At 36.4% G+C, this 16,318-nt stretch overlaps 1 long non-coding RNA gene across 2 annotated transcripts in view; it reads right to left on the bottom strand.

The window, feature by feature from the left end:
* LOC143163293 (uncharacterized) overlaps nt 1–16,318 on the bottom strand; it is a 146,705-nt gene that overhangs the window by 71,193 nt on the left and 59,194 nt on the right. Inside the window, exon 1 of one of the 2 annotated variants that reach the window (XR_012995879.1) lies at nt 3,527–3,543. The exons of the other annotated variant lie outside the window; for it this stretch is intronic. This is a non-coding gene — a long non-coding RNA (uncharacterized LOC143163293). Of the gene's footprint in view, nt 1–3,526; nt 3,544–16,318 lie in introns of those variants that run through there. 2 annotated transcript variants of the gene reach the window in all.

Raw genomic sequence — 16,318 nt, 5'->3', positions numbered from 1 at the left:
TGCCTTGAAGTCTGTGCTCTCATTAAGTTTAGTAATTTCTAAGGTAAAGATGAAGTGACTTAAAGAGAACTCAGCATGAACAAGGACTTTAAGGATTAGACCTAACATAATAATCGATTATAGTATCTTATAATGCATACAATTTATTTTATTATGAAGGGTGTCAGGGTATGTGCATCCATGTAATTCAGAAATCTACAAGGTTGGGAATTTTCTGGTGACGTTATTTCATTTGGAAATACCAGGTCACTCTGACGGGTTTTCATGTACCAGGTAAAATTTCTAGCTAGAGAGAGTAATTCCCAAGACCAGAAAATAGCTCAGTCATTAGGGCACTAATCTGCACTGTGGGAGATGTGGCTTCAAAATGCTCTGTGTTCTGCCTGATATTCTTTTTTATTTATGTTATAGTTTGCATACTTAATCACATGTTCATTGGTCTGCATTTTCACAGTCTGATGATTTGGATACTTGTCTAGGAAGTAGGAGACCCAGGTGAAAGTCCCCATTCTGTCCAATTCTTCAGAAAGACTTCAGGCTGGCTCAATAACTGAGTGAATGCATTGGCCAACAAGCTCTTTATGGATAGATCCGACTTTCTTTTCTCTTCCTGCAGAAAATTTTCAGAAATTCCTTCTTACACACAGATATTCAGACAATCCAAATGCCAAAACTTGAAGCTTATTTTGGACAGAAGTCTCCTCTGCAGTCTAGTGCCATACAAAACACCGCACAGCACCACCACCTTGGAACAGCAAAGCCACAGGCAATCTCGCTTTCAGGGACCTAATTCAAGACAGGACACAAATGATTAAGGAGTTTCAAATCTTCAGCACATTATGCATTTGTTCTAACAAATTTCCACAGCTCTACAAACCCATTTGGAACAACAGGGACACGTTTTTCTTTCTCCTTCCACCTAGCAGATAAAATGCCCTCTTGTACCTCTACAAGGTTGAGGCCAGAAATTCCCCACTTTCCCATCCTTGAAAAGGAAAAGTAAGAGATCTTTGGGTTCCTTTGTCCCTCAGAGCATGGCTAGATGAGCCAAGACACTTTGCTTTTAATACATGCCCCATGGTTTTAAACTCCGTTTTGATGCACCTTTAAGTTCATGACTCTCAGAATTTCTGTTTCAGGGCTGTCAGCAGATATGGGGCAAGTACTACTGCATTTTTAAAAATTATTTTTATCTGGTTTATGTTTTCAAGCTCATCTTTTAAACAGAGAATAAGAAACATAATATACAGGTATTTCTAATGAAAATAGACAACTATGTATTCATCACATGAATCTAGACGCTAGCTATACAACTATACACCTATATTATCAATGTTTAATTTGGCCTTCATTATATAGTATAAAGTCAGTGTAAAATAGACAAGAATTTTGCCTGGGAAATGAATTGAAAACTCAAGGTATCTAAGGGCCTTTGCAATCCAGGAGTCAAATACAGAAATAAAGATATTAACGTTTTTTTCTAGCAGCTTGTGTCTTCTTTCTAATTCTGCAGAATTGTGTATGTCTAAAGCTCTTTGTCAAAATGTATTAATTATTACCACCCAACTGACACATATATTCACAGTTTCAACTTTAAATTGTATTTTTATTTACAAACATTTCCCATATTTTTCAGAACACTTAGTAAGCTCTCTCTGGTGGTGGATTTTCCCCCATGTGTACTTTCCATTTTTTCCATATTACTGCATTGTAATAAAAGTATCTATTATCTGCATTCCACGAATGCAGTTAGAGGTTGAACTGAAAAAAAAAAAAGCAGCACTTATTGTATATTTAGATCTCTTCTTATGCTAAACAGAGGGGAGAAATGTAAAATTAATATAGTGAAATAGTATTTTGCTGCAAACAAGGGAAAGACTTTTGCTAGATAAGGCTCCAGTCTTGAAGAAAACTAAAAAATAAATACTTTACATGTATCAGTTATGGTACCATTAGGAAATTTGTTTCAAGACTAAATCCCTGTAACATAAGTTAAAGGCAAACAAGTAGATATTCTTAGTGGACAGAGCATCGGACAGGGTAACTGTGGTTCTGTTCCTATATGCTGCTGTCTTGCTGAATGACCTTGCTTCAGTTGTTTAAATTCCATGTTTCATTTTTGCCTTTGCAAAATGAAACTTGGAATATGGACTACTACTACAAAATACTACAACATTTGTAGCTTTGTTTATATTCACATTCACATCTGTGTATAGATACGGAATGGATCTCTCATAGAAAGAAGAAAAAAAACCAACACAAAAACCCACCCTTCTATGTAGAACAAACTTGTACATCCACATCTCTCTCACTGCTTAGTTTGGCAGGGGTATGCAATGGAAAGAGACATTCACATCACCAGAAGAGCCCTGCATAATGTAGCAACAAAAAGAATTTCCACTCTTTGCTGAATGAAGTGGCAAAACCCAGTAAGGTTAGTTAGAAGAGTACTTATGGCCCATTTCTCATGCAACTCCAATCAATATAATTCATCTGAGGCATACGAATTTTAATGGCCAATAACGTACATAAAAAGCATTTTCACCAAGACATCCAGCTCTCATTAACTTCTTTAAAATCAGAGGGGATGCCTCAAGACTAAGATTTGCAGATCAATATAAATTTACAGATTGCTTATCATACTTGTCAGCCATTTTTGCCCCAATGGAAGAAAAACTTCAGAAACGCTAGTTTTAACATTTACAAGTATACTACATTCACAGAGAGTTCACTTTATAGAACCACCTTCGATACTAAAACACTGTAACTTACAGGAAGAAAACTTAGGATTAAGACTTACAACTGGATGAGATTCTTCTAGAAAAGGCAGTTCTATATGGTGCTTAGTTTTCAGAGGATTTGATCACTCACAGTTCTAGTAGAATGTTTCAGTATTTATACAGATAAGAACCTGTATTTTAAAAGAACTGAACTGAAAACAGAAACAAGATGGCATAAAAAAGATATGGTATCTATTTAAACCTACCACCTTAAAGAACAACCAACGAAATTATTTTCCATTAAGTCAGGCAAGTTTAGCAAGTAACAATTGAACTTAAATCAGTTCCTTCTGTCTAAGACATTGTTCTCATATGTGGTTTTAAGAACTTCAAATGGCAGCAAGTTAACCTTAGTTGTTCCTTGTTTAGCTTGCGCCATTTAAATAACTAACACATCTGTTTTTATAGATATAACATCTTTATACGTTCTCCCCCACCCCCGCTTTGGGACAAAGAAGAGCATTTGTCTACTAATTTTGCTCTGTACATGGGAAATGTTATTCATCACATAGAACATGGATGCAATTAAGTAACCATATTGAGAGCTGCTGTTCTGTTTCTTAAAGCACAAAGTTAACTTGAGCTGACTTTGTCCTTATCAAAGTGGGATGGTTCCTTCAACCAAGCTGGCAAAGTTCAACTGAAATGCTGTGCCTGGTAATGCACACAATGACAGACAGATTTAGACAAATGAGAGAATCCAGAAGATGAAAAGAGTGATAAGGACTTGACAAAACAGGACTTACGAAGTGAAGTTCAGTGAATTGGGCATCTTTACTCTAAGAAGAAAATATTGAGGAGACATTATCACAACTGCATATACATTTGAAAATGGCTATTAAGACAGAAGTTGTCCAATTTTGCCATGTCCACACGGCAGGACATGGCAGAGTTCTACCCCATGGGGTTAATGGGATTAATTTACTGAAAGGGAACGTTTGGTTGGTTAGGTCTTCTGAAAGCTTAAAAAAAGATATACACTTTTTAGGTTACCTAGTAACTTCTTAGGTTACCTAATAAGGCTGTGGAATTCACATTACTGGAATTTTTAAAAAACAGGATAAATAAGCATCTCTCAGGAATAAAGATGTGTTGTGTACTTAACGTCCAGTCAGAGCAGAAGGCAGGAGGAGTCAAGGTGATCAGGTATGGCTGTTAATGTTTCTAGACTTCCTTCTAAAGGTTTTTTTTTTTCTTCTTTTCCTGGTGCATCTGGGTTTTTTTTACAGTTCAGGAATTTAAAAATACTAACTGTGGCTAAATTAGATTTCCCTCTTAGAATAGGGAAGTAATACGCATGTCCCTAGGCCATTTATTTTTTCCCTCTCAGAAGTAAATTAATTTGACTACAAACTAAAGTAAATGTAAAATTGGTCCTTGAAGAAATCCAACACTTTTATTCCTAAGACCCTTGGCAGAACAAAGCAGGCTCATTAGACTTATTGTGAAGTTAAAACTCATTGAAAACTTATATACAAGCTTTACTCAAATTGTATGTGTAGGCTTTGTGGGTTTTGATACTATTCTTTAAAAATAACTGCCTTTTTTCTCATTCAGCTGAGCTGTTCTTACCTAGAGACTTTCCTTTAAAACTATCAGCTCCTGAAATGGCTGTTACTTCTATGGACTTCCAGGATATCAAGACATTACCTTCAATTAAATTATTTTTCTAAAAAACAAAGTTCCTTAGTCACAACAGAAATGGGGTGCGAACTAACCATAAACAAGCACAATCACTTGTCCCTCGCTGTGTCCCTCTCCACCTGATGACAAGTCAATCTACATGGACAACATTCTGGAGTCAATCTTTGTATGAAAAATGTCAGGATTAATTATTTCAAGGATTTAATTCTAAGCAAAGGCAAACTCCAGCATTGTTGCCATGGAGGACAATGGAAAACCTCCTGAAAGAGGCACTTCCTATGAAGAAAATGCAGTGGACAAAAAGCTTCTTGAAAAAATTCCAGTTAAGAGAAAAAAAAACCCCAAAAATTATAATCATCAAGACGAAATAACTCTGATTCCAAGTTCTTTAATGAGAAAACCAATTCTTCAAACATATGATTGCCTAGTACTGAAGAAGAATAAAAGAGACGAGGATATGGCCAACAGGTGGAAAAATAATCCATGCTACAGAGGAAAGAACATTGAGAGAGATGTCAAGAAAAGTGGGAGGATAAAGGCTCTGAAGTATGTCTACTGTGAACCTTGTGTGCAGTGTTCAGAACAACACGTACAGAACAATATCAGACAAAGGAGGCTATCTCACCGACTTTTTTCTATCTTCTGTTTTGCTCAGATTTCTTGAGTTTCATTGCAATTCCAAAATCCCTCAGTTTTGTAAACCCTGCTCATTGGGGTACTTAAAATAGCTTTGTAATGTTTTGTGGCCTGGAGTCATTGATATCTATTCTCAACTTTAATTCTCTTTTAATGCAGATTTTGCCAAGAATATATGCCAACACATTAGAAAACTGTTAAACAAGTCACTTCAGGGGAAGTTACTTCTTAAAACGCAGTGCTTGGCCTCAGGTAATCACAAGGTGCTGCGGCTGTCAGGATATTAAGGATATAACACTGGACCAACTGTTTTCATTCTTGGAGAGGCCCCAAAAGGTGGTACTAGGCAATAGCTCTTCTATCTAGAAAATTCATATGCTGGATAACGCAGAGTACTCCAACCCTCTTTGATCCAGTGTGTACATGAGTCACTGCGGTGCTGTGGCCAAGTACCAGTGTAAAATCCCCCAACCCTTCCCCTGCAATTTCAATTGGATATTGCACTCCTCACTTTCTGCCCCAGAGAGTGCAGTTTGTGCAGACTGGCTGTGTGATTTTAAACAGCTGCTGCACATCACTGTAGATTCATTGTATTTCAGTGGCAGGTGAAAGGAATTGTGCACTTCAATCTAACTGTATGTACAAGTGATATACTATAGCTTTCTAAAGACACTGACGAGGTTTTTAAAGTATTCTAAGAATCTTCTGAGCAGAGAAAAAGGTACTGTAAAAGTAATTCTTTATTAATATTGCATGTTCTATATCCTTACAATATCCTTGCCACGAGTTTGAAATAAGCATAGGAATACTGTGCAAAGTCACATAGTCACTTGAAAAATTTTGAAAAGGCATTCTCAGAGTCCTACACTGTATTGCTGGAATCCCAGTGTCAATGGTTTGTAGCCAATGTACAATTTAAAGAAGAATATAAAGCAATACTTTTTCTATTAAATAGTTTAATTCTGCTTAATTTTGCTGAGCTAAGTTATAAAGCCTGTTAGAAAAGACTGATTTGCTTCCTGGATTATAACTTTGCACAAGTAAGCAGTGTATCTCAAACACACTGTAAACCTGCTAGATATTAGAAAAATTCACCAAACCAAAAATTGCATCACAAATTTTCAAACTCACAGTTGTTGAATTATATCCCATCAGTATTTTGTGGTATAGAGTAGACAATCACATATTTAGATGTTCAGAAGATCCTAAAATTTATGCAAGTCAGGAAGACTGAGAAAAAAAATGGAGTATGACACAGTTAATTTTTCTCCTCTGCTCCACTCCGATGAATTTAATGGCATTAGTTTGTATTTAATCCATACTAATAGAGCAGAAAGTAGTTTACTGTCTGAGACAGACATGGATTGGATTAACTCACTTTATTTAAAAGCAAACATAGTCCTAAAATCGCTCATTTTTTGTCTGTTAAACTATCATATACTGTCTCTATGGATCAGCACAAAATTAAAACAGGAAAAAAAATTAATTCATGTTTCCATGAGGACATATTTCAAACTTCTGTTAGTTTCTTTTCTGTGTTCAACTGGTATCTTAATATGAGAGAGGGAGAGAGCCTGCAGAAATAAACTGGTGCATTTTTAATAACACATCTATACTAGAAAAAGGGATGCTTTATAATAATGTATTAACCAGTGAATTAGAATCCAGCACGAACGAGACAGTCCAGTTCTAAGAAGTGTTAATGGGCAGAGAACACATCTTAGACCCCACAATCATCCCACCTAAAGAAGACCTCTGAACTAAGAGCATACTTCCCAATGGGTTCCCTATAGTTCCCTACAGTCAAGAGACACACGTTTCTAATAGCTGAATAACCTCCTGGTAGTGCTTACTCCTCTTCACTGATGATACAAGCGAGTTCTTAGCTTAGGTGCCTCATGCTAGGTAGGATGTATCCTACCTTCTACCTAACCTTCTAACTCAATTTCATCTTCACCAGCTATACATATTTAAATGACAACATGCCTCATCTACACTAGAATTTGAAAACATGCTAACTGGCATGTCCACGTGGATATATACTCCACAGAACAATTCCTTCCTTTCCTCAACTACACAGAAGGTGAGGATAAGAAGGATAAGAGGAAAAAAAAAGCTCTAACAAATCTTTTCTATTTCCTAAGGAAGCTGTTGTTTTCCTGGGCATAAGTTAGGAACTTTTGGCTTAATCAGATTTTTTTACAGATTGCCATATTTGGAGGAAAACAGAGCATTACCATCAGAGACTCACCATCCCAGGTCATCCAGCTGAGTCACAGTATATCATTAAATACTACTTCTCTAGAAATGAGGCATTAGGAAGAAAAGACATTGTGTGGTGCCACGCAAGTTTTCCTGGCATGAGAACAGACTTCCCATATTACCCACAGATGATAAAATCATAGGTAGTCATACAGGTTATTTCAAACCACTGTTGATAAAATCTTGACATATCATCATGTCTTTCTGCACCAGGACTATGCCATAAAACAGAAGGTACACTCTATCATGGGAAAATCCCTATCTCAAAATGACTACTCTTGCCCTTGGTAGTCCTTTCACTCAATGGCTGATACAACTCTAATTTCTGTTCTTCTTCCACAAGGAGAAGGCAGTAGTTACCTTTGTCTTTGTGAGGGCAAACTTTCACCAACTTCCTGCCCCCAAACAACCCACATCCATTCGCCCTCCCCCCCAACAGAGGTAATATAAAATTAGTTAATTAATTATTCTCCTCTGTAGGTGTTAAAAAAACAGTTTTCTCTAAAGAGGGGGTGGGAGCTATCAATCTCAGTATCTTGTCCTCAATACTTCTGTAAAATAGGTAATTTATTGCATTATTTGCATGGAAACTTTTTCCGTATTACTTGTTTCTTTTGACCAGAGATGATAGCTTGCCAGTTTTGTACTTCCTTTTTCATTAGAACACTATAGATCTTATATGCTAACATGAATTGGTCAAGTCAAGTGAACTGAAAATTATCTCCCTATATATGACTACAACAAGGTCCTGACAGTGTGGTAAGAGACTAGGATAAAGGTCTTTAAACTACTGCTAGCTTGAAACAGTTAACACAGCTGTGAGTTTTACTGTGCCTGCTTTATGAAAGTACAGAACGTAACACAATTTTGTAGTGTCCCACACCTGGCTGATCTTTGCAACCTCGATGAATCCATGAGAAAGCTGAGTAGATTTTGCAGTGTTACTATTAAAGCATGAAAGGGCTGACTGAACATTGCATTGAAACACCTCCCAGATTTTGCCAAGATTTCTGATTTGTGTTTAGGAGTCACGTCCATAGGCATGAGCCACTTAAGCAATGTAAGCGTGAAGTTAATATCCATGCTTTTGCCTGTTAATTCTGACAGCCCACAGCCCATGTGCACCTTTTTGAGTTCTACCAAGATCTAGAGAGATACAGAATGCTGATCCCTGCCTTAATGTTCCTTTCAGTGTCCTTTTACACTGACATTTCATTGAAATACATGCTCAACAGATACTGTTTCCCTAATAGTCTATCACTGTAGTCCGTAATTTTCCAGTATACTCAAACTGTTTCAGTATTTCCCATTTGCTTTGCACCAGACTGAAACGATCGTTTCTGGGGGTGAGCAAAGAAAGTCAAGAGAAAAGAGGCACTTGCCAGCATGCTTACCCCATGCCTTCCTTCCTGGCCATGCTGTCTGCGGTAACTATAATACATCTGCTCGGAAGTTTGAAAGTGTTTCTAGAACAGCAAGTTCCAGGTCATAAATCATTACCTGAATAGGGGAGAACAGAAGACAGTATGACTAGGGACCATGTCTTGTCCTTAATATCTATTAGCTGTCTCACAACAAGATCAGATACTTTACCTTGAAATATCTATGATCTTAAGGTAAATCCTGAATAGGGCAAACAGGGCACAGATGCATTCTGAGCAGATCTCTGTTCAGATGATCTCCCATTCCTTAACTCTGTAAAAACAGTACATTGTACTATGTTGCACTGTTATGGAACTTCTGTAGCATTTCATTCTCCCACGTGGTAAAAGTGAATGGCTATGAAAAATTACCTTCATATGACTAGACTATGAAGCAGCAGGTGTACTGTTTATATTGCGGAGTTCTGTGTCAAAAATTGTATAAGCCTGTTGACTAACGTCAATACTGACTATTCAGCCACTAGAAAAGATTGGTTTTGGGAAACAGATTTGCCTTTCAGAAACTTTGCATTTACTAGTTACTCAAGTCACTAGTTATTGAAGTTACTAGTTATTCGAGACACTGACCACTAAGAGCTACAATCCAGGATGTCAAAACCCCTATTGCCAGTAACATTCAGAGAGATTAGATGGCTCAGGAAACAGAACCATAATCTCCAGAAAGTAAAGGAAAACACAGAGGCTACGTCTATAAAGCTTGACAGCTGACCTAAGTGCAATCCACAGGTCCCTTGACAAAATGCAGAACACATTGCAAAACATTTCCATAGGGGTATGCCAATGTAGCAGTGGCAATGAAGTGTATTTAGCACTGATATTGATGCCATGCAAGTCAACCAGTGGAACTACACTGCACTCGACCAACAATTTGATTACATCATTGAGGACACAGATGGATGAGGACACGATGTACAGTTTATCCCTTCTCTGGAGACTTCAAGTGAGAATGAGATCACTGATTACATCCAGACTAGAGACACTGAGGCAGAAGTGCAGTGTCAACATCTGTAGACTGTAAAGCTCCAGGCAAAAAATTTCTATGCCTGAAACTGGGGTCCATCACCCAAAATCGTATTTGGTAGGCAGTCTTATTCAGGAGGCAAATGAGGCAGGCTGCCAGATGACCAGATGCATGTCTTTAAACAGCAAGGTTTTACAAAGAGTAGTGTTTTTTCTGTGGTTTGACTTCTTGTGTTTTGAAATATTTCGTTTTCAAAGACTACAAATTCTTTAATAAATAAATCTTTATATACAGGTAATTCATTCACAGACTTAGCGTAGGAAATCATTATCATTATGCCCATTACAAGGAAGGGGAAAAGGAAGCACAGAGAAGTGACTTGATGTTTCCCCAACAAGGTAGCAACAATGCTAGAAGCAGAACCAGGTCATCTGCTTTGCTGACCAGGCCTCACTGCCTGCCAGATGTGGAAACTGAAAAGGACCAGAAGTAAAGAAACAACCTTACTACAGTAACAAGTAAGCTCTGTCATTTTGTTACTACAGTAACAAAAAAAAGCTCCAGCTAACTGGAGGTTTAGGAAGAGGACAAACCTGCCAGAGTCAAAGAAAATTGGGCCTGAATTTCTTTCTATGCAAGGATATAAAACCAACCAACCACGTACATATGATAAAAGCCTGATTTCATTGCTCTAAAGCTACAGGGTCACTTTATGTGACAAACTAATTTGACACATCACAGTAGTTTCATAGAAGTAAGGGTTTCTTGGCTATATAAAAGTGCCAATTGTATTTGTGTGTGTTACTTAGGAATAAGGCATCCTTCTGTAGCACCTCTTAGAAGACTGATGGAGAGAAAAAGAATCAAGAATTAGGTAACACTGAATACCAAATACTACATACGAATGAAAATTCACGCACATGATAAATGGCTACTAGTTTTGGAAAATATTGTCAAAGTATCTGAGCCAGTCTGAAACAAAGCAGAAGGAAAAGGCAGAGAGGAGATCAATACGACTTGAGATGCGGAAGGGACTTGAGGAAAGAGGAAAACACTGGGGAGCAATGAGGGGCAGAAACAGCCTGGAAAGTCTTCAGGATTTTTTTATCAGGTCTTGTTTTGCTCTGCACACATAAAGTGCAGAATAGCGACAGTCTGAATTCAATTCAAGGATACTCAGCTTCTTTCTGCAAAATTGTCTTCCCATATAGTTTTAAAAGCTTTTTTTTTTTTTTTGCTAACAGTAATTAACAATTGCCTAAGTCACTGAGATTTAGGCAGCAAGAAGTTACCAAATAACTATAACCAATGTCCTTCACGTACTGTTTCCCCTACAACTCCCTAGAAGGAGGAAGTCAAAACAAAGCAGAAGTGGTGCAAAAAAACCACAGAACAATGGAAACAGCCCTTGTAGACTTTCTATTTGAGAGATACATGTTCAACTCAGTGCAGCGGATAAGATGATAATTATAATACCTACCACCTGGAACAGCACACCAACAAGAGCATGTTACTGACACAGCAAAATTGCCCCCCCCCCCCGCCTTCTATTACCAATCAGATAAAGGTTGGTTTACAGACCTAGTAGCCAAATACAAGCACTTAAAATGGCATAACTCGCTTTTTAAGTGTGCCCATTCTTACAACGTTTAAAGCAACAAGCCCTATAGCTCACTTGAATTCACCATTTCGTCCGTCAAGCTACATGTATTATACCAGATGCCAATGTTTCTGCTGACAACAGCAGAGCAATTTGGACAATTGATTTGATCGAGCACAGATCAGAGGGGAAGAAACATTAAAATTAATAACATGTAAAACAAGTTATAAAGAGACACACAATGTGATGTTTTATGCTGAAAAACTCGTAACTTAAAAATATAATATAGTGGGATTTGAAACCAAAGGGAACTGAGGAATGTTTTTTTCAGTGGTACAAAGCTCCTATTTGTTTCTAGCAATGAAACAGGAGAAAAAAAAAATGAGGTTTTAAAACTCTGACACAAATATTTATCCAAAATGTGTTACTGAACCACACGCGAGTTTTGCCTATCCCGGACCCTGGACACATAGAGAACAATGCAGGAAATTCCATATTCCACTGAGGGAGGATAAAACATTTTAGTATTGTTTTTTCCCCTGTCTCCCCATCCCCCTTCTGTAGTGGCAGCTGTTTGAAAGTCACAGATTTGAAATCTTAGAGTAAGTGTTAGGGTGTCGAATTGTAATTGACAGAAAAGGTGAAATACATCTTTTATCAGCCTGGTTTTACCTACGTATACGTATGTGTGCATGCATTCACTGACAGACAGACAACTGCAAAACTTCAGCTCTGCCAGCACATCAAGCAGTACCTTTTCAGTGTCTGCCCTCCTTGGGACATCTACAGCTTAAGCACTTGAGTGCCACAATTACACTGAGAAATTAGGGTCCTGAAAAAGTATCCGTTCAGGAAAAAGGATCTGCCAGCAGGGATTCAATTTCAGGATTCGTCCCTTACACTGATTTTCTTTTAAAGATAATGCTCTCTCTTTTCAATCTCAGCTTAATCCTTTAGAATATATGGCGAGACTTTTTTTCTGATAAGAATGTAACAGTTTTCCTATATTTTGCCTTTTAGCAAATCGCTTTATCTCTTGTACCACAAGATGTATTGTATTGGAAATCTAAATGGCATTATATGATATGTCTAATCAATCAGTCCTGTCTTTTTCCATTAGTCTAGTTGTCTAAATATTGAAAAAATGAAAACTGGAAAGCTTTTCTATAGTCTGCAAAAAAAAGTTTGAGATAAATTTCTTCATAAGCCATACCACAGAAAGTATTCTGAAAAGTATCTACTTGAGTAATTTCAGAAATATACTTTGTAACACCTGCAGAATTATAGGCATTTTTTGTATTGCTTATGTATTTTTATTATTGATTGCCTTCAAGATAAATACAAAGAAATAAGCAACTTTATTTCTCATTCTATTTTAATAAAAATAATGAAAATGTAACTTAAGCTCACCCAAGGAAAGATGAAGCTACTGAGAATGTTCAATAGATGTATATGTGATATGAGAAGTATAGTTAAAACTTTTCACAACCCTTTTATATTTCAGCAAGCAGTTATCCTTGTAAAATATTAGCAAGTTTTAGGAAAAGCTATCAGAGACTATTACACACAAAAAAATAATCAATAATAAAATAGTTGATTGAGCCCTTAAAAATGACAGGGTTCAATTAAAAAAACCCAAATGACGAACCATACAAATTAAGGTTAAATAACAAGAGAGTTGCGACAGCTTTTCCTTTCGAACTCTAAAAAATACACACTATCTCTGAAGTAGTAAATACTTTGTCAGCTGTATCCTGCTGCCTTCACTCATATGTAATCACATATTATCTTTACAAAATATTCTAGTGGAGTCAATGGCATGCCTTCTGAGGTGAGATGCTACTCAAGATGGGTACGTGTAAATTATCTGATCCTCTGAAGTGGGAGAAAAGCCCTTGGAATGTTAATAGCAGTCTTTATAGGAAACCTTATTTTTAATTTCAATCTAAATAAATGGATGCAATTCAGTAATACTTTTCTATTGTGTATATCAAGAAATTACAAATATTAATCAACACTCTTACATTAAAAGCCCTTACTGGACAAACGTAGTTCAAAAGACACAGCTGTTGTGCCAGAAACTGATACAATGCCTCGGCTGTAGTTGCATTTTACAGGGATAAACTTATAAAATAAAACAACAGAATGTAACATAATTTTCAGGAATGTCTTAAATGAAACAAAGATTCTTCTAAATGCTGATCTCACAACTCTGAAATTTTGTTAATGGCAATAAGTATTATTCCAAGATCTAAAAAATATCCAAGAAAGATCAAAGCTTCCATTTAATTTTTAGCAAGCACTTTAAAATTCCATGTTTTGTATTTCTAATCACAGTCACCTGTTACATATACTGAAAATCTGTATTTGTACATTCATTTGTATTTTTCCACAATATGTTATTTCACTGCCTCATTTCATCACACTGATATTTATGTCTATATACAGAAAAATGAATATGGATTTGTTTAAAGAAAAAAACTCCTGGCTTGAATTTTTCAATTGTATACTTAGCCTATTATCTCTGTCACTATTCACAGGCATTATAAAAACATGCACATTAAAAAAGAATACTGGTCCAGCTCACTTATCAATGTTTTAAAAAAATCTAAACCTTCAAATATTTCTGAATTACTAATAATTCCATACAATGTGGGGGTTTTTTTTACCTGCCTTTTCTATCACAAAATTTTCAAAATGAAGGAATAAACAGAGATCAAGCCTGCTGCTTGCAATATAAAAGCTGATTACTGGGAATAACTCAAAAGAAAAGGAATTTATTCAGACTGAAAGCATTAAAAGCAATTCAAACTTTCTAGATTACATCATTGGAGGCAGTATGTAATTTGTTCCAATTGATGTCATTTGCTTACATAAAGCCATTACTTTACAAAGCACCTTAGCATATTTATACTTTCTTTCCTCCTAAGATGCTGATCAGACTCACTTGCACCTGACACATGAAACACGTGGGAAAGACAATGCAAAAGAATCGTCTGACAAATGTAGTTTACCCAAACCAAACTAATATTAATAGATAAAATGCTGCATCATATGTATTTTTAAGCATCCCCTTGTAACTTAAAATGTGAAAAGAATTGTCCACGTTCTGTTCATACAATGACCTTGGATAACTTAGATCTGTTCTTGTAGGATTTGCAACGCTTTTCCTGAATGGATGCAAGATGAGGTAATGCCATTCAAAAGGGGCTGAGCAGTGAAATGTTACATGCAGAACTCAAATATCCTGGCCCCAATTCTAACCTTGTAATTATATTTAACTGGGTCAATGGAATTTCTCAACTTCCACTACTTGTTTCTTTGCTTCTAGACTTAAAGAGTGCCAGTTCCATATGGATAATAAACTAATAAGACAGTATTTCAAATTAACACTACAAAAACACTCAACTGCAAGAAACACAGACTTGTGCTGCTCATCTACACTGTGGCTACTAAACTGCAGTGTGATACTCCCTGTGTCTTGCTTACTCTATTATGGTAAGAGTAGGCCCTTACTGTTTCACCACATCAATAAGACAGCCACCCAACTGCAAGCAATGTTTTTAATTACCGAAAGATATTTCTTTTTAAAAGTGCTTTAAACAATAGAATCTGTCTGAAGCATGGGATTATAACTTGTTTAAAATGACTCTGGGGTCAATTAAAATCAAGCAACTTCATTGCACGCCTTTAGAACTGAATGAAGTTGTGAAAAAATATGTTCTACATGATTTGACCTGTCAAAAAGAAAATCTCACATTTTAAAATCTCTAGAATAGTAGCACAATCAATGCAAATGTTAAAATAACACATGCAAAAGATGAGCATGTGTTAAGTAAAACAGAGGGGTTTTGGTATCTCTCTCAAGCTATTTACCCCACAAATACATCATGCTAAGCTTCTAAAACCTCACAAAACTGAACTCTCAGTAAGCAAAAATTCAACAGGGCATAAGCTTGTGCCATATAAATCAAGATATCCATAAACAATTTGCACAGATCTACAGATATACATAGATACACAGGTAGATAGAGATAAGTTTCCTACTCTGTTTACTTTGCACAAAGCAATACAGAAAAATCACCAGCTAACTAGTAGAAGGCTATACAGTGCAGACTGAGGTTTAAAACAATTCCTGAGTCTTCAGTTTACCTTTAGCAGAGTCCTTTTAATTTTAAATGCATACATCTTGTTTCCAAAAAAAACCCCGTCAAATTCAAAAACAGAAAAATTAAAAAGGAAAATAGATGTAATAACATTCCCCCTTACCTTCTTCATCTTTGGTGGGTTCCTGGTAATTTTGTGTCTATGCCTCAAATCCTCTTTACAGACCATTTTTTAAATGTAACTTTGGAATGCCATGCCTGGCAACACTGTAAGTCACAAATATAGTATAAATAACTGTATACACACACACCATGAAAAGGCACATACTTATGGCTTCAATCCTGTGTCTTCTTCAGTAAGAATAAAAGTTCATAGTAGAGAACACCATAAAGCGTGCAGAACAATGACAGTGCTGCATATTCTCCCTAAAGTGCAGATGGTACTAAAGCAGATTTTAAGATAAAGATGAAAATTAAACCTCATGCACTCCTCCTTGTTCCTCTTCTGGGAACACCCACCCACCCACACACACATCACCAAAGAAAAAGAAATACCAAACGCATTCACGGCATACAAGTTATTTGCAATTTCTTGCACTGAGTGATCAAATGTTAACTAAGATATGTGCAGAGAGAACCAGCTCAAAGGCTTTATTTCTTTTCTGAACCAGGCATAAGTTGACAGCCCCAAATAAAATTAACGCCTCTCCACTTTCCTCTGCTATAATGAGTTCTTTTTCAACAGGACATCAGAATTAATAATTCTTCACATTATATGACTAGTGAAACGTCAGAAGTTTTATAGACAAACACTAGTGTAAATGTGTTCAGACATAACCTTTTCTTAAAACTTCCACCAGAAATCAGTGTTTACAGAAGTACAGTAG

Source organism: Aptenodytes patagonicus, chromosome 1, assembly GCF_965638725.1.
Source record: "Aptenodytes patagonicus chromosome 1, bAptPat1.pri.cur, whole genome shotgun sequence".
Classification (NCBI taxonomy): domain Eukaryota; kingdom Metazoa; phylum Chordata; class Aves; order Sphenisciformes; family Spheniscidae; genus Aptenodytes; species Aptenodytes patagonicus.
Note: the sequence above shows the minus strand (reverse complement) of the source record. Positions and strands in the feature narration are given on the sequence as shown.